We start from the raw sequence: 21,709 nt of genomic DNA, 5'->3' as shown, positions 1-21,709 counted from the left end.
CCGAACGTAGAAGAAAATTCAAATTGGAAAGTCCATAATCAAATGGCAAAATCAAAAGCTCAAAACAATAAACGAATGGATAATTGAACATTTCAAAAACGAAGTGAACTTTTATTTTAAGCATGAATTAGTTCTACAGGAAAAGGGGTTTGGAGATTATCTTTTCAACGATGTTTATGCATATATGTACCGATTCCAAGTAATTATATTTCTGAAAATACAATATTCAAATAGTATGTTTTAATATATCTTATTATCTACATGTATACCAAATCTTACAAATCCTGTTATCATTGATATTGTTATATATATAAATTAAATGTTTACAAAACTTTGATTTTTTTGAAATACTAAGGCTTTTCTACCTCAGGCATAGGTTACCTTGGCTGTATTTTGCAACACTATTAGGAATTTTGGATCTCAATGCTCTTCAACTTTGTACTTTATTTGGCTTTTTTTTTAAATTTTGGGTTCGAGCGTCACTGATGAGTCTTTTGTAGACGAAACACGCGTCTGGCGTATATATAAAATTTAGTCCTGGTATCTATGATGAGTTTATTTGCATGTCCCATTTACTGATCTATGACCTTGATGCATGTTTATGTAGATGTCAATCTCCCAAGTCAGGAACTTCTGAGATGGTTGCCTTAAATAACATGCAAAACTTCTATACTTGAATGACTTTGTTCTTTTGATACATCTAGTCATGGTTAAATCTTTCTCAACTTGGGTATTTTAATACATATGTACATAGGTTGCATTTTGAAAGTATTTATGAACAAATGGTCGTGTTTGTTATTATGTGTTACCCTTGATTTTACAGATTCCAAGTTATGTTCTACGTCTTATCCATATAGTCGGTTAATGTTATTTCTAAAATATTTTTACGTCACCAAAATAATTCAGTATAAAAATTTCTATTTCGACGTGAATATCGAATGTAGTCCATAATGAGTTGTAAATGACGAATTTTCCAGAAAATGAATATAAGTTGGAATATAGACCGTCTTGTAGATGTCAGTACTTCTTTCGGATGCCTTTTTTAATAGACATATTTCTTTAGTTATTCTTATGTATTTACCGAACTGCAATTTCTGTAATTTTAACCTGTTTACAATACACTGTATTATATTCATCAAAAAAAAAAGAAACACACCACAAAAATCACAAATTTCATTAGGACAACGAGACGATTTTTTTTTTTTTTTTTTTTTTTTGCTAAAAGGACTTTTAGTTTCGAGTTTCCTCAGAGTTCGGTAATTTGTTATTTAACCTTTTAAATTATCAAAGAAAACACTTTAGAAAACTTTTTTGAGCGATTCTAATTTTGTTTTAAGTTTCGAAAGCGACGATGACTTCGTCATATCTTGACTTACATCTAGTAATTGAGACAATGACGGTCGGTTAAAAACAAAACGTTACGACAATAGAGATGATTTCAGCTTCCCAACTGTGAACTTTTCATTTCTATATAGCAACATTCCAGCAGCAGCACCTGCATACGGATTATATCTCCCAATTCATACGGTATTTTCGGGCTTGGATGTCCTATCATAATTTCCTTGAAAGAAGATTGCTGCTCACAAAGAAGCTATTAAACCAAGAGTTCTAAATGATAAAATATAAATTTTACGGACACCATCACGAGTTGGTTGTCCGCTTTGGAATATACGTTTCATAGATGATAACGGAAAGGTTCTTATGTTGTAACTACAATCCTGTCCCCTTTTTACGAATGTGACCTTACGAATTAGACTTCCGATGTTACTGAGTTTGTACATTGTTGTACTCATACTCCTGTGATACCCCCCAATGTTTTGGCGGGGTTCCTGTTGTTTATCCTTCAGTGTTCTTTGTTGTTTTTGGTGTACTATTGTTTGTCTGTTTGTCTTTTTCTTCTTCAGCCTAGCATTGTCAATTTATTTTCGATTTTATGAGTCCATCTGGTATATCCCTCTTCTTTCAGATCTTTCAATATAACCTTTGTGTGAATGCGATTTTGATATGGGTATCAAACAGTTTAGATCTGTCGATACTTTAGATATTCAATAGTTATTATAGTATATATAATCAAACGGCAAAAGAATCCGCTCAAGTGTACACGATACAAAGTATTGATATTAAAGGGCATCAACTTGATTTTTGTATACGATATCGTCCTCGTAGACCTTAAACCGAAATTACCATGGGACTTATTTATAAATAAAAAAAAGCACATTTCATTTTCTTAAAGTGTTCCTGCTTATCTAAATTGTTGAAGGCAATTTGTAAAATACATTTTACAAAGATATGAATTTGGAACGAAAATGAGATATTGTATGAGATATGAATTTGAACAGATATAAGAAAGCTATAAATGTCGTAAATGTTTTCCGTCTTACTTAACTGATTTTAGAAGAAGGGCGAAATATACCAAAGGGACGGTCAAACTCATAAATCTAAAACAAACTGACAACGCCATGGTTAAAAATGAAAAAGACAAACAACCAACAGCACACATGACACAACATAGAAAACTAAAGAATAAACAACACGAACCCCACCAAAAAACTAGGGGTGATCTCATGTGTTCCGGAAGGGTAAGCAGATCCTGCTCCACATGTGGTACCCGTCGTGTTGCTTATGTGATAACAAATCCGGTAAATAGTCTAATTCGGTAGGTCACATTCATGAAAGGGAAGGGGATTGTAGTTACGACGTAAGGAACATATCCGATATCGTTTGTGAAACGGTTATTCCATAACGGTCAACCAACTCGTGATGGCGTCCATAAAATTTACGAAGGGATGATTTCAACTTCACCATTTGGAACTCTTAGTTTAATAGCCTCCTTATGAGCAGCAACCCTCTATCAAGAAAATCATGATAGGAAATGCAAGCACGGGAATATCGTATCAATTGGGAGATATATACCCCGTATGCAGGTGCTGCTGGTATTTTCTACTTCGAAATGGTAAGTTCACAATTGGAAAGCTGAAATCATCTCTTTTATCGTAAAGTTTTGTTTTCAACCGACCTTATTTGTCAGAAGTAAAATTGAAATAAGCGAATATATTAAGATAATGTTTGCAAGTGAAATAATTATCAAAACAAAAGGTGAATCTAATTTCACACATTATCTGCTCATTAAAACAAATTACATCTCGGTAATTTTTGTTGTAGGAAGTTTAAGTTTATGGATAAGTTAAATTTCTTATTATCTGTTTTTTTTTTTTTTTTTTTTTGGTTTTTCTTGGGGGAATTATAAGTAAAATAAACGTATATTCATCGACAATAATACGATCTTTACTTGTGAAAGCTTCGACTTCATCAAATAAAACTCGTAAAAACTGTCATACATTTCGAAGAAAAAGTGTTCTTTTGGGCGATTGTCTGTTTGGTGGTAATTTCATGTCTTGGTTGATAAGTTTTTTACATTGATATTGAGCTTAATTAAATTGTCCTGTCAGAAATTTAATGTAATAGCCGGTATAATCAAGAAGGGATAATACAAATTTATTCAATTTCAGTTGATGTTTCTTGATATGTTGCGAGCATAACTTTGTATATAAGTTTTTTTTTATCTAGTCCAGTGTTTTCAGTATATCTAAATTTGAATCAAATGACTTTAGACAACTTTTAAAAAAGAAACAAATTAGAAAAATATTTCAAAAATAATTTCATAAAAAATCTACATCTTTTAATACAGATAGAAACAACACATATATCATTGAATGTGTTTGTATATACACATTTTATACATCTTTTTTTTTATTATTATCATGGTTGAACTTGAAGAGATCTTGTTTATAAGAACTAAGAAATTTAATATATTGTTTAGTTTTCTGGAGTGTGAAAAAAATAAGATCTTATTTCATTCAAGTTACGTAACAATGCAATTAGAGACAATGTATCCGGTAAAGATAATTTTGTGATTATTTTGCTAAAATTAGCTTTCATGGTTCCGACGTACTATACAAAAGAACATTTCATATCAATTTGACACATTCAAATAACGCGGAAATGCCTACCATGCAATACACATGTGATATTGCAGATTAAACCCCAAAATGTCAGAGTAGATATCGAATATTTACCTTTTTAAAAAAAAATCGAATATTGAGAACTTATAATTTACCAAATTTTTCATTTTAATTGTACAAAGACAACTTCAATCACTATGTTTACTTTCGTTTTCATTACAAATTTTTAAGGTAAATAAAACAACACGTTTATAAGACATTACGGAAAATCCCTAAATTATTTGTTTATTTATATTTGGTTTTTTTTATATATTTTTCTTTTCTTCTTTTTTTTACCACTCTTGTTTCTTTCCTAGGGTGAGTAATGTATGTGAGCGACGAATATATCTGGATATAGAAAACCTTGTATTGAATTACTCCTTTTATTACAACAATGTTTTACTTTTTTCACAAATGTACTTTCAAAACTTGACTTCTTTACCAATTCACTAACGTCATAAACTCAAACTATGTGGTATTTCGCAGTCAGTTTTGAAAGGAAGTAGAAATACAAAGCATATTTAAATCCCAAAAAACTTTATTTCTATATATTTTTGTATGACGTCAGAAGAAAAAATTTCTTGTGAAAAAAAGTTTTTTTATTGGACTAGAAATCAAGATCTTTTATTGCGTCCAATCTAATAACTTGTTTTGTTCGGAAGTTTTTACTTATTAGAATTCATCATTAGTTGTCTAATACTGTACTTAGATAGGGATAAATCGTTCCTGTAGGAATTTTCTTGCGGTAAGTGCATATGCAAGGCATGGAATGTAACATTATTTTTTCTATTGTTTCGACAGTGAATATGTTGAGCATAGTCACTGAAGTTTTTAATAGCCGTATCTCCGATTTTATTTAGAAATTATAAACTTATTATTCATATGTTGTCTTTTGAATTTTCTTTTATTTTATGTTTGACTCCATTAGAAAATCATTATGACGAAAGTTGAAGAAACCAAAATGCTATAACAAATAAAACTTAGCTGCAGTTAGTATCATTTTTAACAGATGATATACTTCCAGAAAAATATCTTTTTCATCAAACATAATAAGAGAAGACACTATTCAATACATTTAACTGTAGTTTAATATACTATTCCCGCGAGGCTTCGGACTATTAACTTAACTTTTCGTGTTTTTGAAAGTACAATAATTTCCCAAGTTATATTAACGCTTTACAAGTTAATAATCAGAATTGATCAAAATGTAAAAGCCTTTTTCTTTGTATTTCTCTAGGGACAACTCAAGAGAGTCATTGAAAATATGTTGTATTTTATAACATGAATTGGTTATCAACAAAAATATGTTCATGAAACTGGCTTACAACTAAAGGTTGTAAATACCCGTTTAAAGTTTAAGATGAGGCACGAATAGGATAGTATACATTTATACACCAAAGACCACAACGGTTCATAGAAAGGTCGAACATTAGTTTTCATTCTAATATGACGTGCTTCTTTCGCTTTAGTAATAAACCCATGCTCTAAATCCAATATTTTTTTGGCACATGCGTATATATTTACTACTGCAGAATAATGAATTTTATCAAATTGGCATTCATTTAATATATTTTATTAACTTAAAACACTTCCAAACTCTTAAATGATGTACATGTGGTTACTAATTCATTAATTATGAATCACTATCGCTCGGGCAAAAATTATCACGAATATAATGCCTATCAATGTTAAAACCACAATAAAGTATAGCTTGCATAATTGTTTTTCTTAGATACATGTACTTGTTTGTCAATAGATATTTTAATAAATTTGGACATAGCCGAAGCCCTACCGATAAAACATTTTGACACAAATAAGAAAACATCAAATTTTATGTCTGTTATCCTTTTAGATATTTTTTATATCAACTATTTGGTTGGAGAAAAGATTGAATAAAAGGATGCTGTGTGATAATGATTGCAAGTTAAACAACTGCCATTAATAGACAAAAGGGTGAATAAACATTATCCCATATTTCAGCTCACATTAACGTAACATGCTCTTAATAAATCTGGTTGCAATCAGCAGTTGATTCATGTTGCATTACTAAAACGAGTATTTAAAATGGATGAAAGACGAGGGCGTCAAACGATCTTAAACGTGTAACACAACTGGTGAAAATGACAATGATTTTATCAAAATATCTAAAAATATCTCTTTCGGAGGGGGGATTTGTTGTATTAGAATTATAATCTAATACGCTAGACGCACGTTTCGTGTACATACGACCCACCAGTGACGCTAAGATTAAAATAGTTATAAAGCCAAACAAGTATAAAGTTGAAGAGAAGTCATAAACTATCATGACTTGTATAAAACGCGTTTCTGACTTAAGCAAGCCCATTACCACTCCTTGTATCTGATTACTATAACAAACCTTTCTAAAAGTGTCCGCTCATAAATTACAAATTATAAGTTAAGTAAGGTTTAATTTTCCTCAGTCAAAGTTTATCTTAGCTGGAGTTTGCTTTTATCTGTATGTACATTTTGGTCCTGTAGCTCTTCACTTTTTTGTTGATTATACATCCTTTGGCTTTCAAATGTTGTACTTTTGACTTTCTGCAGAAAAAAAAACACACCCAACACTACTGCTATATCATATTACACTGACATGTTAAATTTTCCAGACCATTGCGTTTAGTCCACACAAAACGGTCAAGGTAAAAATGTTTTAATATATGTCTTTACGTGACAATCCTTAATTCTGACATAGTCTGTTTAACTGTCACATATTATATGTTTAATCTTTACTATTATGTCTATTTGCTATTGATTTCATTTTAACCGTATTGTGTGGGGTTCCAGATGGCATGTTGTTTTGAGGTCAGTTGTTTTAATGTGCATTGTTTTTCGGGAGTTTCGACCTTTCAAGTTTGTCAGGGAAAATGTGCGACCAAAAACCAATAGTCAAAGAAAAGAAAATTCGTATATACTAAAGCTCAAAATAAAAAAAATAGATGTTGTATTCCTTTCTTGGTACATGAACCTTCCACAGGGAATGTCAATGGTAAAAATATATATAGACCTCATTTTAACTAATGCTAAACAAATACAAATATTAGATTCAGAAAGCAAATGGGAAATGTATCAAAGCGACAACAACCCGACCATAGAGCAGACAACAGCCGAAGGCCGCCAATGGGTCTTCAATGTAGCGAGAAACTCTCGCACCCGTAGGCGTCCTTCAGCTGGCCCCTTAAAAATTATATATACTAGTACAGTGATATGGGACTTCATACTAAACTCCGAATTATACACAATGTCCATTTAAGTCCAGAAAATAGTATTGAATATGAAAAAGGAATCGAAGATTATGGTTATGCTGTCTACAATTACTTGAGATGTCTATTAAAAATCTATATTTATAATATTCTAAAAGATTTTAACGAAACGATAATGTAGCTTTTATATTATCATTGGTGTTAAAATTGTATGAAAGAATATGGCCATTTGAAAATACAGAACAATATGACATAATTTATATATAAAATAAGTGCTGCAAACTGTATGCACTGGTATAACAGATAACAATTCCTGACACATTTTATAACAACACTATCGTGTTTATCATGAGGAATAAGAATAGACACTCAGCTATACATAAGCAGCAGTTTTGAGTGTTCTCGTGAGAATTCGAATTATTAAAGACACTTTTCGTGTTTGATTATTTACGATAGTTCTCTAGTTTTATGAACGCAATATCAGAATTGATTAAAATAAATATGCCTTCTTTATTTGCATTTCTCGAGGGACAATTCATGGACTTATGGAATAACATTGATGTGTGTCGGTTAATTTATGTCTTATCAGCACAACTATGCATAAAACTGGCATAAAACTAAATGGACACTGTTTTGTATCGTGATATATTACATTTTAAACAAATAAAACAACTCTATTATGTTAATCAATCGGTAATTCACTTTTCCTATTTTAAGAATACGACTACTTACCAAACATTATCTACCTTAAAGGTTACATACACAGCAAAAATATTAACACCGATTACAACAAATATATTAGATGTAAACGTTTAAAGCATATATGAATGTTAAATAGCTTACCTCCCTTGATTTTTGTTGGCTTGCAGTTGAAGCTCGACGTGTGTTCGTCTTATTAGTGTATCTATCAATGAACTGGATACCGTAAAATTGAGAAAAACGCAACAAACATTTTCATGATAATACTGTATCACAATTTCAGAAAAATAACATTGCCACAAATAAATACTTCAAGCATCAAAATATTCACATTCGATGAAGATTTCCTTTTTTAACCATTTATAATAATTAACCAAACCACACGCAAAAATAGGTATTTCCTAATTGTCTATGATATTTGTCTTCTTTATCGTTACAATACATTTCCAAAAAGCAACAATTCTTGCATTGATACGAACAGACACCATAAACAAAGCAATTGATTCGAACAAATTATTTCTCAAAGCAGTTCCCTTACCGAAAAATAAGTGCGGCAAATGTAAGTTTGCAGCAAATATTGCCGCAAGCTTGCAGCAAACGTTTGCTGCAAACTTGCCGCAACCATTTTACCATGCAAATGAAGTTTGCGGCAAGCTTGCTGCAAACATGATTATGCAAATTAGATTTGCCGCACGCTTGTGGCTATTGTTTTCTGCAAGCTTGCGGCAATAATTTGTTGCAAACTTGCGGCAAACTTGCAGGAACTACACATATACCAAGGTCATGTGTGTAGACACATTCAATTTATCTCTTTCAAATTACACAGCAACATTTTAAAAAGTCAATTCCTGTCTTTATACAAACAGTCATTGAAAGAATTCTTGCAAACTCATGAGATTTCAGGAAATACATACATGCATTTGAATTTAGAAAAAGGGGCAGGAGTCATTCTCAAATGACATAATATACCTGTATCAAAAAATGAAAACTGAGGTAAAATCTCAAATGTGTATTGAGTATAAAGCTAGGTTATAATTGCATTACAGAATTAACTTAATCTTAATAAACATGATCATGATGGTGCAGTACATCAGTTACAAATTCAAACTTATAATAGCTTTAAGTTTTGCAATCACACATACATGTATAAATAGTTGCTTACTTAATTATGTATTATGATACCATTAATTATTTTATTAAAACATGCAGTTCTATGAATCATTTGTACTTATAAAACTACATACTGATTATACCATATTATTGAACCAAAATCCTCTTTGACCTCTTATATGTGAGATGCATTTCCAAACACAACCAACATGACCTAGCCACAATTTCAAATTTTTAGCATCACGGAAGTGCCAACTAGGCATGCCCAGTCAATATTGGGTAATTCCTGCAATGTTCTGGCAAACATATATAATTGTCAAAGTTTTCTGCAATCTTGCGGCAAACATATTGAATAGTCAAAGTTTTCTGAAATCTTGCGGCAAGCATTCTTTATTGATCTTTATTATTTTAAACTTTTTGGCAATCTTACGGCAAACACTGATGTTTTTGCAAACTTGCCGCAAACTTGAAGCAAAAAGCTGCAATGTTTGCCAGAAGTTTGCAGCTAGCGGCAAAAATCTGCAAATACTATTTTCTGTGTTCCTGTAAACTTTTCAGTTCCATAAGGGTTTCCCTCTTTAATCAGAGATTGAAATGAAAGACAGGTATTGTTTATATGGCTTTTTTTAGTATCTGTGTTATCGTTTTAATTACGTTAATTCCCCCGTTGGTGTTGATCTGGTTTCCATGAAACCAAGGTATGGAATATATAAAAGGAAGATTTAGTTGAAATGATATTCCACAAAAATAACCATCACACACTTAATACAGAGGCTAGTGTAGATTGCTAATCGGTTTCCAAAATCATATTTTGGAAAGATTACCATTTAATAGATTTAAAGATCAAAGTATTTATCGAGAAAGCGTAGATAAAGATATTTTGAAAAGCAACATTTCTATATATTGTAATATATAAAAATAATATTAACAACGATTGAAATAAACAACTTCTGCAGGTGGAATTGCGATCATATATTTTTGCACACAAACAAAAAGCAGATCAATACAAAATCCTGTTCTTCATGATATCTTTAATTTTTAACAGTGTATTTATCTATTTTCGTCATGAGACTAAGTTATGAATGAATCATTTTTCACCAAGACCGTATGTTAAAACGTGTTTATGGATCTGTTTGCGTAGAATGTAAAGATACGCAATCGTGTTAATCATGATAGCAATACAGTTACTATCAAAAGTTAATGGAAAAAGAACCCAAAAAAAAATCACTAATAAGTTTAATTTTAGACAAGTAGTAAAAAGTTGTCATTTTATTGTGTGTACAAATGACAATTTTTTCAATCTTCTAATTAGTATTGTCATGATTGTGGAACTCATTTAACTCACTTTAAAAGGAATAATTCAAAATGACGATTTCCACAGATTTCTCTCTGAATAATCAAACAAATCTTAATCATATGATAAAAATTCGTGAATTCGATAATGAACTGTCAGTTTTATTTTATAATTCTACATTATAAGTCGAAAGAATGATATACGAGATGATCTTAACAAACTTATTTGTAAAAAATCTGTACTTTGAAGTAGATATAATGCAGAAATTTTACCAGTTTGGTATTCGGATGTTAGTTAAAAAATATGTTTAGTATCTGAGTGTTTATGTTCGACAACGCTTACATTTGAAATATTCTGGTCAAATACTATAAAAATTTGATTCACATAACATGTTAAGATGTGCTGTGTCTAAAAAAAATATACTTATATCTATATCTATTTGTTAAAAGTGTCGTATATAATTATTCTTTTAAGGAAAAATATCATTTCTTTTAAAATCCTCTGATTTTCGCAATTAACTGCTTGTATGTTTCATTGATAACTCCTGTTCTAAATTCGGACAGATTTTTTTTAACTGATGTTGAAATCTCGTAAAAGAGCGACGAAAGATACCAAAGGGACAGTCAAACTCTAAAATAAACAGACAACGCCATAGCTAAAAATGAAAAAGACAAACAGACAAACAATAGTACACATGACACAACATAGAAAACTAAAGAATAAACAGCACGAACCCCACCAAAAACTCGGGGTGATCTCAGGTAAATCGATTAGATATAGACAAATCAAGATAACAAGCAAAAACTGAGGTAGATCAAGAAACAACAAGACTATATGCGTCGACAGCGTAAGCTTCATGTTTTATGCAGACAATATTGGCCATACAAATTCACTTTCAGTCAAAATGTTACACTTGGGAATAGGACACCATACACTTTTTTTTTTTAAATTTACGAATAAATGCATCCAACTTATTGGTGCAAACAGTATGTAAACTAAGGTGGTGGTAGTTTACTGATTTTCAAAACTCTTGAACGGATAGCGAAGTTACAAATCATTGTAGCAAAAGCAATCTGCTGGAATAGCATATACTTTGAAAGGAGAGAGACCAGGTGCGATAAAAGGGTTATTTTATCCTGCTAAACATATCCTCTTGTCATGCGAATCAACATGCAATAAAAGTTTTGCAATCAAATATAGGTCACAACCAGTAAAACGACAGATTAGACACTTGCACTAATACGTAAAGATCTAAGACCGTGAAAGTATGTCGATAGTGGTTTGTGACATCGACAAATCATATTAGACATCCAATTTGTGGTGTTAACCATAAAACTTATGTAGTGTCAATTTCATTGATCAACCTCATATCTCTATTGGAGTATGTTTTGCATAAAGGAACAGAGTGTGAACATTAACCTTAAATGTATGCTTAACTCAAACTTGTTTATTATTTAAAATTGAGAAAGGAAATGGGAAAAGTGTCAAAGCGACAACAACCCGACCATAGAGCAGACAACAGCCGAAGGCCACCAAATTTCCCGAAATGTTGAACAAAACGAACTTTTTATATAGGAAATATATCAGAACCTATTCAGGGTTTGTTAATATTTATCTTTTAGTTAAATAAAAATCAACATATATGATAATTAACACCTTTGAAATACCAAAACATGTGGAAAAAGCGGCATAAATGGACAAAGATTTGCGGCTAATGCATCTTGACCACCTTCTTCTCTAAATACTTTTTAAATCTGTATGCCTTAAAATTCCTATATTGAAAAAATTTACAAAGAAGGTGAAATTAATTGAAATGATCAATCTGATTCACAATTTATAACCATTAAATTGTAGCGGATAATCTAAACTTTTTCTATTAATATGAATAATTCTAAACATAAAGTATTAGTGTTAACAAGTCTCTACATGATATTCAACTATCTACGACAATCCTAAATCATATTACAGTGAGTTGACTGTTAGTGTTGCTCTCCACCAATTGCAACTCATTCAAAATTTGTGACCAAATTGCAATTTGTTTTATTAAACCAAATTGTTCAACTGGTCAGAAATTTGAACCAACTGCTGTAGAAAACCACAGCCAAGTCATGAAAGTGCAAGGTGATAAAATAAAACATACTTACAATCCTATAAGACTTTAACTCCACTTTAATGATGTTGTGACAAAATTAGTTTATCAGTTTGTATAGTTATATTATATTCATTTCCATGCTGAAGGGGAACTGTTTATTTTGAATTGCTATTAAATTGTCCAAACTAAGCTTTCATATAGTTTTTCTTTCTAAAAGTATTCTATATTTATAAGAATCAGACATTATGTGAATTAAAACATTTCATATTCAGTAAAATATGTGTAAAATTGCAATATATGTTTGTAGGAAGTTTCCATGGGGGAGATAATAACTTTTCTTTCAAAAAGTCTTTATTCAAAAGAATAATATTTTAGGTTATCTCCCCTGAAAACTTATCAATAGCATATTGTTATTTCACACATATTCAACTGAATATATAATGTTTTATTTAAAATGATATCTGATTCTTATAAATATAGAATACTTTTAGAAAGAAAAACTATATGAAAGCTTAGTTTGGACAATTTTATAGCAATTCAAAATAAACAGTTCCTCTTCAGCATGGAAATGACTATAATATAACTATACAAACTGATAAACTAATTTTGTCACAACATCATTAAAGTGGAGTTAAAGTCTTATAGGATTGTAAGTATATTTAATTTTATCACCTTGCACTTTCACATTTTGACTGAACAAATTGTTCAATATTCTGACCAGTTGAACAATTTGGTTTAATAAAACAAATTGCAATTAAGTCAAAATTTTGAATGAGTTGCAATTGGTGGAGAGCAACACTAACAGTCAACTCACTGTAATGCAAGAGGAAGCAAAAAGTGTTGAATATAAAATATAACACATGGACTTTTTCTTTTTATGCCCCCGCAACTGAAAGTTGGGGGCATATTGTTTTACCCCTGTTCGTCAATCCTTCCCATTAAGGTTATATAGTTATTTAGCATAACTCCTCCTACATTTTGAATCCCAGGAAGTTTTCACTTTGCTTGCTGTGTGTACTTATATTGAAGGTGTGCATAACGTCAGGGTTTTGATTTTTTTTAATATTTGCTGTTTTGAGATATAGTTGAACTTTGACATTTTTAGGATATAATCGGTTAAAATGTTATAGTTATTTTAAAATAAAACTTTGCATCTGCAGGAGCATCAATTGTGTCTCCCAAACATATATGTTATGATGGTATGATACTAAACCCCTAACAGGAAGGATTGTGCCTGATGTTCATATGATGAAATCATAATCTTTCAGTCAGTTTAATTGAAGTCTGGAGCTGGCATGTCAGTTAACTGCTAGTAGTCTGTTGTTATTTATGTATTATTGTCATTTTGTTTATTTTCTTTGGTTACATCTTCTGACATCAGACTCGGACTTCTCTTGAACTGAATTTTAATGTGCGTATTGTTATACGTTTACTTTTCTACATTGGCTAGAGGTATAGGGGCAGGGTTGAGATCTCACAAACATGTTTAACCCCGCCACATTTTTGCGCCTGTCCCAAGTCAGGAGCCTCTGGCCTTTGTTAGTCTTGTATTATTTTAATTTTAGTTTCTTGTGTACAATTTGGAAATTAGTATGGCGTTCATTATCACTGAACTAGTATATATTTGTTTAGGGGCCAGTTGAAGGACGCCTCCGGGTGCGGGAATTTCTCGCTACATTGAAGACCTGTTGGTGACCTTCTGCTGTTGTTTTTTTCTATGGTCGGGTTGTTGTCTCTTTGACACATTCCCCATTTCCATTCTCAATTTTATATAATAATATTTCAAGGAAAGTCCTACATTGACTTTGTTATAACACATGTACTTTAAAATGTAACATCACTTTGTCTAGTTTTGTTTATCATTTAAACAGAGAATGATGGGAAAATTTACACAGGATCAGTTAAAACAAATCCGTACGATCAAATACACAATGAATATAAAAGAAACAAGAAATAGTTTTGCATTTTATTTTAGTATATGTGCAATTGCTGTAATAGGGCTAGCTATCAGATGAGGGTTAAAACTACAGTGTAACAGCATATACTTTGGTTTTTTTACACTGGTATTAAATTCTGAAATGCATGAATTTCTATTGTGTGGATTTTGTATAAAAGTACATCTCAGAAATTTTTTTTTAGAAACTTTTGCAAGGCAACATCGAGAGCTTTGATGCACCTCCGATCCCCCTATCCGATTTTCGGTTGTGCCCATGTTACCCATGTTGTCTATATTGTGTTTTGTTGACTTTTTTGGGGAATTTTTTATGCTATGGCGTTTTGGGTTTCTCTTCGATCTGTGAGGTTGAAAAAAAGTAAAAACACAAAAATACTGTACTCCGTGGAATAGTCAAAAAATTTCGTTTGTAGATAATGGTGGGGTAAAACCTGGTTTTATAGCTAGCTAAACCTCTCACTTCAAGTCATCTTGATATATTTCGTCTTTTAATAGGACAAAAACCGTCGACAATATTTGAACAAATTCTAAACTTTATCTTCTAGACGTCATATCAAACTTTTAATATAAAAAAAAACGTGCTCAAAATTAACAGCAAGTTTTAATGTTTTCTGGAGATTTCAGATTATTGAAGACTCCTTCAATGTTTTGATGCGTGATAGTATCCTTTCGGTGATTAGACTGATAGAAAAGAAATGTTCATTTTTATTTTTCAGATCTCGAGAAAATTCTGGTTCTATTTGGAATCACTATAATGTACGTTTAATGGTTTATGGTTGATTCATCAAAATAATGAAAGAACTAAATAAAAACTGCATGGCCAATGATGGTAGGATTTACTTTTAGCAAAAAGTTACTTTAAGTCATAAAAGCTTACATAAATACTATGTTCATAAAAAAGCACTTATTCATAATCGAAGTGAGATCTTACTTTAAAATGTCCATTTACATATTATATACATGGCTAAATGATTTACACTGATTGCACAGAATATAGTCCAACATCATCAAAGGAATTGTAACATAACGAACCAGTCTATATCCTAATTTTAGACTAAACGTTCAAATGAACACTGAAATAAATTTCTTTAACCCACGACTTTCATTCGGAAGTACCTATACCCACTTAGGAATGTACCAATTGCTTGGTATTCCCATATGGATTGGTTTTAGAGATTTATACTTTTCCAGACTATTTGATTACTTCTTTTCAATTATGATGTGGTTCGTTTGGTCTTTGTCAACATTGGTCAAAATTCAATTAATAATTCAAGTTATTGCTTGCCTTTGGTTTTCTTATTTTAAACACGCCTAGTAACGTTGCATAAGCAACAAGATGGTTACCACGTGTGTAGTAGGATCTGCTTATCCTCCTCGAGGACCTGAGGTCACCCATAGATTTTCGGTTTGGTTTGTGTTGCTCAGTCTTTTTTTTTTTCTTTGCTGGGTTTTTTTACTGCTGTTTGTCTTTTCGTCGTTTTTAGCTTTGTTTTTGTTGCACTTCAGTGTTTATGTTGTTCCTTTGTTTTCCTATTATAGTTGATATGTTTTCTTCGATTTTTGTTTGTAATCCGGATTTGTTTTCTCTTTATCTTTTTACGACTTTTGAACAGCAGTATACTATTGTTGCCTATATTTGCCATGGCATTGTAGACTTTTGTATCTTCACCTCTCCTTTTCAAGTATAAAACTGACGTGAGGTACGTTATCATGCAGTTTTTTCAACTAATTGAAACAATTCTATCAATATTGTAATGATATCCTAATGAACTTATGAAAATAAAATTTATGGAAAAAGGCGTTTACAGGCGAAACAATTATCTAGCTTAATATATATATTTCTTTGCTAGTGTTTATCAGACCTCTAAGTCAATATTTCCAAAAATGAAACAGAATCTCTGAATCAATGTTCTACTCTTACAGCAACAAAACTGAAACTTTATTTTTTCATAGATTTACACTTATATTTTTATATGCCTCAATTGTACAAACAAAATGGGTTTTTTTAACTGAAAAAATGGTGTTATACTCATTTTGCAAGTGTTGACATATATATAAAAAAAATATATAGCGTTATAAAGTTACAAAAATAAATAAGCTGAAAGTCTTATTTACCTCTTCAATTTATAGCCACGCGTAGTATTTGTTCCAAAAGGAATAACATAAAAACATATGAAAGATATAGCATAATGTTATTTTTTTCAAATCCTAATAAACTATAGTCGACGCCGAAACACGGCAGCTAGAGGAAAAAATATTGATGTACTTGCGTTTGCAGACGAAATATTTATCATGTTTATTAATAACCAGCAGCTTTTCGTGCATACTCTGATAGTTTGGTATTTTCATTTAAGATTTACACCATCATTTCATCACGTATCATTGATTTAACGACCGAGTACATATAAACTCAACCAACAAAAAATAGTAATTCACAGTAATTGGAAGCCCCAAGAAATGTTAGAAATGTTTTTTTTATATTTGCTAGATATTATTTATCGTCATATACATTATTCAAAAAATTAATTTGCATTTCCCCCTTTGGGAATTAATCAAGGAATTATGTTTATTTCGGTGTCTTGTAATTTTATTTTTTTGGTCTATAGTTTTAAGATTGAGAACTTTCATTTTCACCATTAAAAGCATGTCGAAAAAAGTGGGTTGCAACATTGACAAAAAAGGAACACGAAAACGATAAAACCTTATGACAAAACGATAAATGAAAATCAAGTATGCCAGACAGAAACCGACCATAATTACCCTTATATCTTTGATCAGTTTTCATATCTTGCTGCCAGTGTGTCGACCAGTCAAATTTTAGAAACTGCTATACAATTTATTGATGTGGTCGTTGTTAATGTCGTGTGTTTCCGATGATTCCTGCAAAGAATTCCGCTCAAGCCATTGCTAACTAGGACCGTCTTTAACTTGCAGTGAGATGAGAGCTTTGTGTGTTGGAATACCTCACTTTGACTTCGAGATAAACAACAGCAATAAAAACACTATTTTGTTGATTTATGTGTGCTTTTGTTGAGCATTTACTGACTTGCGTCATGAATTGATACCCCATATCATTTGCTAAATACTATCATGACGAATCTATAGGAAAAAAGTAATCATGTCTACAGCAATTTGAGACACCGATAAACGATGGCTATCTTCCAATTTGTAATGACGATCGTAGAAGTCGTTATTATTTCAGTTAAAACCAATCTAGAAGACACAATGTGTTTTTATTTCCAATAAAGCAACTAGTCGTTAGACTTGATAAAATCATTTATGATATAAAATACATGATGTTAGGCTTCTGTGACTTATCTGAGACAACGAATTGTATAGGAATACATTATTTTTCTTTACTCTTATTTACTTTTCTACATTGGCTAGAGGTATAGGGGGCGGGTTGAGATCTCATAAACATGTTTAACCCCGCCGCATTTTTACACCTATCCCAAGTCAGGAGCCTCTGGCCTTTGTTAGTCTTGTATTATTTTAATTTTAGTTTCTTGTGTACAATTAAGAAATTAGTATGGCGTTCATTATCACTGCACCAGTATATATTTGTTTAGGGGGCAGCTGAAGAACGCCTCCGGGTGCGGGAATTTCTCGCTACATTGAAGACCTGTTGGTGACCTGCTGTTGTTTTTTCTATGGTCGGGTTGTTGTCTTTTTGACACATTCCCCATTTCCATTCTCAATTTTATTATACTTGTTTTCCAACTTATAGGGAAAATATAAAAGATTAGTACTTACTTCTCCGGCGTTAAGTTTTGACTGTCTAGGAAGCACCGTTTTTTTTTTTTTGTTTCAGTGACGGTGTCTGTATATGGAAAATACGACCTAAACTGAGATTTTCTTTAAAGGTTTTGTAACAAAGAATTTTTTTTTCTTCCTTGGTGAGCAGTTTTTTTTTCCTAGCAAAATGATGCTTTCATACAGTTTGGTAATTTCCTTATACTGATTGGTAACAACTGTCTTTAGTTCTATGATTTCTGTGGTCTGGCGTTTTAAAATGGTCTCAATTTCAAAAAGTCTACCATTTTAGTTTTGATAAAGCTGCGTAGTTGGATTAATGAATAGAAAAAAATCGCATAAATGCACTAAGAATAGTATTCTAAACGTTTCAGGGAAAAGTAAAATCACAAAAATACTGAACTCCAAGGAAAATGCAAAACGGAAAGTCCCTAATCAAATGGAAAAATCAAATGATAAAACACATTAAACGACCGGACGACAACTGTCATATTCCTGACTTGGTACAGGCATTTTCAAATGTAGAAAATGGTGGATTGAACCTAGTTTTATAGCGCTAAACCTCTCACTTGTATGACAGTTGCATCAAATTCCATTATATTTACAACGATGCGTGAACAAAACAGACATAATAGGTAAAATAGTCAAAATATGGGTACAGCAAGAAAACACTGTGATTGTAGAACTCCAAGCAAATGATAGATAAGCATTCAAATGCATGTAGACCACAATATAGATATAATAGTCTGAATTATGAATTTTATTTTATATACTACAAATGTAGTATTGTGATAAAATATTTAACAGACAAAAGGTCTAAATAATTTTGAGACTTTCTTCATATGTTTAGTCGTTGACATATACTACAGTATGACATGTCACTCTGTCAAGACTATAAGGATCCCATTAGTAATAAACTTGTTAGCTGTGGTTATCCTTCAGGGGTTACTCTGAGACAATAGAGGTAGTATAAAGTCACAACCATTGCTATAAGGGAGAGATCCGTTTGCGCCAAAAATGAGACCTTTTGCGCCACAACTTTTTTCTCCAAAGCTACATTTGCGCCACATGTTTTAAATTACATGGTATCATTTGCGCCAAAAATAAAACATATGATTGCGCCAATTAGAAGAAAAATGACTTCCCTACTCCTTTATTCGAACTTGGAACCGGCAGTTTACATTGCAAATGTTTCCTTTTCTGAAACATATCTTATGCTTACTGCTGCTGCATAGGTACTTCCCAATTTAATGTATGTAGTAGCTTGTAAGGGAGCTACCATTTGATTTTTATGGGGGGGCTAGGATGAAAAATTTTGTCCTGCATTTTTTTTTAGCTGTAATCTCTGTCCTGCCTTTTTATTTTTCACTCTGTTCGGTCCTGCCTTTTTTTTTTTTATAGTTTATCCTGACTTTTTTTTACCTAAATTGTCGTCCTGACTTTTTTTTTTTGTAAGTGTCTCATCCTGCCTTTTTTTTTACTCAAAACTCCTGTCCTGCCTATTTTTTTCAAATTTCATCCTAGCCCCCCCCATAAAAATCAAATGGTAGCTCCCTAACTTCAATTTATTACAGTTCATAATAATTCCTAATAATAATAAAGTCCATACGCAGCCATGAAGGGAACAAAGCACTGTATCATCAACATATGTTGCTAATAATTGCTGTATTGTGAATATTTCATTAAAATCGGAAATTAAAAAAAAAGTTTTTGGCAATGTTTTATTTATATGAAATATTTGGGAGAATTTCCGAATGGTGAAACAGTGCATATTCCGATATTGATTTTATTTTTAATCTCTTTCCCGCCAAATGTCACTTCATCAACAAATTGAACAATAATGCTGGTGATATCGATAATAATAATGACGAGAAAGTTTATTGTTAAATCTAAACAAGAATCACACAAAGTTATCAGCTTCACCATGTTTTCAAAAGCAGAGTATAATAAGATAAAAATACATGAATGAAAACCATATTTACTCCGTTCTCCTTTTGAATTATCTCCCCTATTTACTTAGATCAGAGATTGATTGATTGATTGTTGGTTGCTTAACGTCCAGTGGCAAATATTGCATGCATGTTCATTACGATCGGAGAGAGCAGAGACTATTTTAAAGCATTATTTATTAACTAATACTATACAGATGTAGTTCAAAATTTTTGTTAATGAATAACTAAGTCTGCTAAGAACTGAAGTGTCTCCTATTATGTACCTGCATTATGTGGACTGTACAGGGAAAATGATATTTCATTTATCTTGCGGTCCAACGTGCCACAGTATGAAGCATTACTACATATCATACATGCCAAGTGACATGATATTCGCGTGTAATACACGCCTTTTCAACGGTTTACACGCGAGGATTTTGTCACATGGCGTGTACACGCTTTTCAACACTTTACACGCAATTACACGCTTTTTCGTTCTTTTAATTTTTTGGTCGTTAGTGATATCGCTATTCTCGGGTTTTTTCCTTATTTGGGATAAATTCCGAAAAATTTGAAGTAATTGTTTTGCTGCCATATTGCTTTTTTTTCTATATGGAGAAACAGTAAAAGGTAAGTAGTTTGTGATTAGTTTTAACGATTTTGTGACTTTCTTTCAAATTCACTTTATAGGGGAAATGTGCACATAAAGAGGTCACTTTCAGGGCCTGCACCATTGTCTAAAGCGCCGATTGTTTAGCCAAAACGATGTGTACGTACCAAGATTCAAGATTTTATAAATTTTATTTTGGAGTTCGAGTTTAATTGATCGAGTGACAAGTAATGCATTGTGCATTCTATGTTGCAATGATAAAAAACAATATATTTGAGAGGAGAAATACAATGTAGCTATTTAATAAGCATTTAAAACATGTTTATTAAATGGAAATCAAATTTATAAAACATTTTTCTTTTTCAATTTCAGTTTCAAATCTAGCCTAAAGATTTCTACAGGCCATGGGAATGAAAATATCACAGAACTGTTTGGTCAGCTCTCATAGTACCAGCTATCTTCTGATGAACTACCCAGTTTTGACCAGGCAATAGCAATGGGAGCAATGGCAGAGACAATAGATGACATTTTACATTGCCAGCATTATGACATTCTTTCAAATCTTGATAAAGCTAATTCAGTCAAATATTAATTCCTTCTGTGGGAGAGCATTTTCAATTATAAAGAAATTGACACTGAATTCTGATCAGAACTTGACTATGTTACATTTATATTGTGTTCTGTAACCTGTTATCAAATAAATGTAACTAAACTTGAAACTGGCAGTTGTTTTGAATATGTGCCTAGTTGTGGTGCTTTAAAAACAACATAACAGACCACTGTTAAATACAATTAGATTTAAGTTTACAGTAGAATATATATTGTTTTTTTATATTAACAAATTTGTATGTGAAATTATGAACATTAACACATTCATATTAAAAAGTCTGCATCTACGTCACGCGTTTTCACACGCTTTTTGACATGTCATGTCATGTCATGACATGATTTTCCATTGTCAGAGGTTGGCAAGTATGCTATATATTAAGCACTGAACATTATCAGCTATAATTTAGAGCCAGTGCCAAAATGTAGTAGCCTGTG

At 31.6% G+C, this 21,709-nt stretch overlaps 1 protein-coding gene across 2 annotated transcripts in view; it reads left to right on the top strand.

Moving 5' to 3' along the window:
* LOC143048069 (suppressor of lurcher protein 1-like) overlaps positions 1–21,709 on the top strand; it is a 330,279-nt gene that overhangs the window by 141,795 nt on the left and 166,775 nt on the right. Inside the window, exon 4 of one of the 2 annotated variants that reach the window (XM_076221514.1) lies at positions 15,088–15,127. The exons of the other annotated variant lie outside the window; for it this stretch is intronic. The gene's annotated coding sequence lies outside the window, so the exon portion shown is untranslated. The remainder of the gene's footprint in view (positions 1–15,087; positions 15,128–21,709) is intronic. 2 annotated transcript variants of the gene reach the window in all.

The sequence above is a fragment of the Mytilus galloprovincialis genome, chromosome 10 (genome assembly GCF_965363235.1).
Source record: "Mytilus galloprovincialis chromosome 10, xbMytGall1.hap1.1, whole genome shotgun sequence".
NCBI lineage: Eukaryota > Metazoa > Mollusca > Bivalvia > Mytilida > Mytilidae > Mytilus > Mytilus galloprovincialis.
This window is presented reverse-complemented; position numbering and strand designations above follow the sequence as displayed.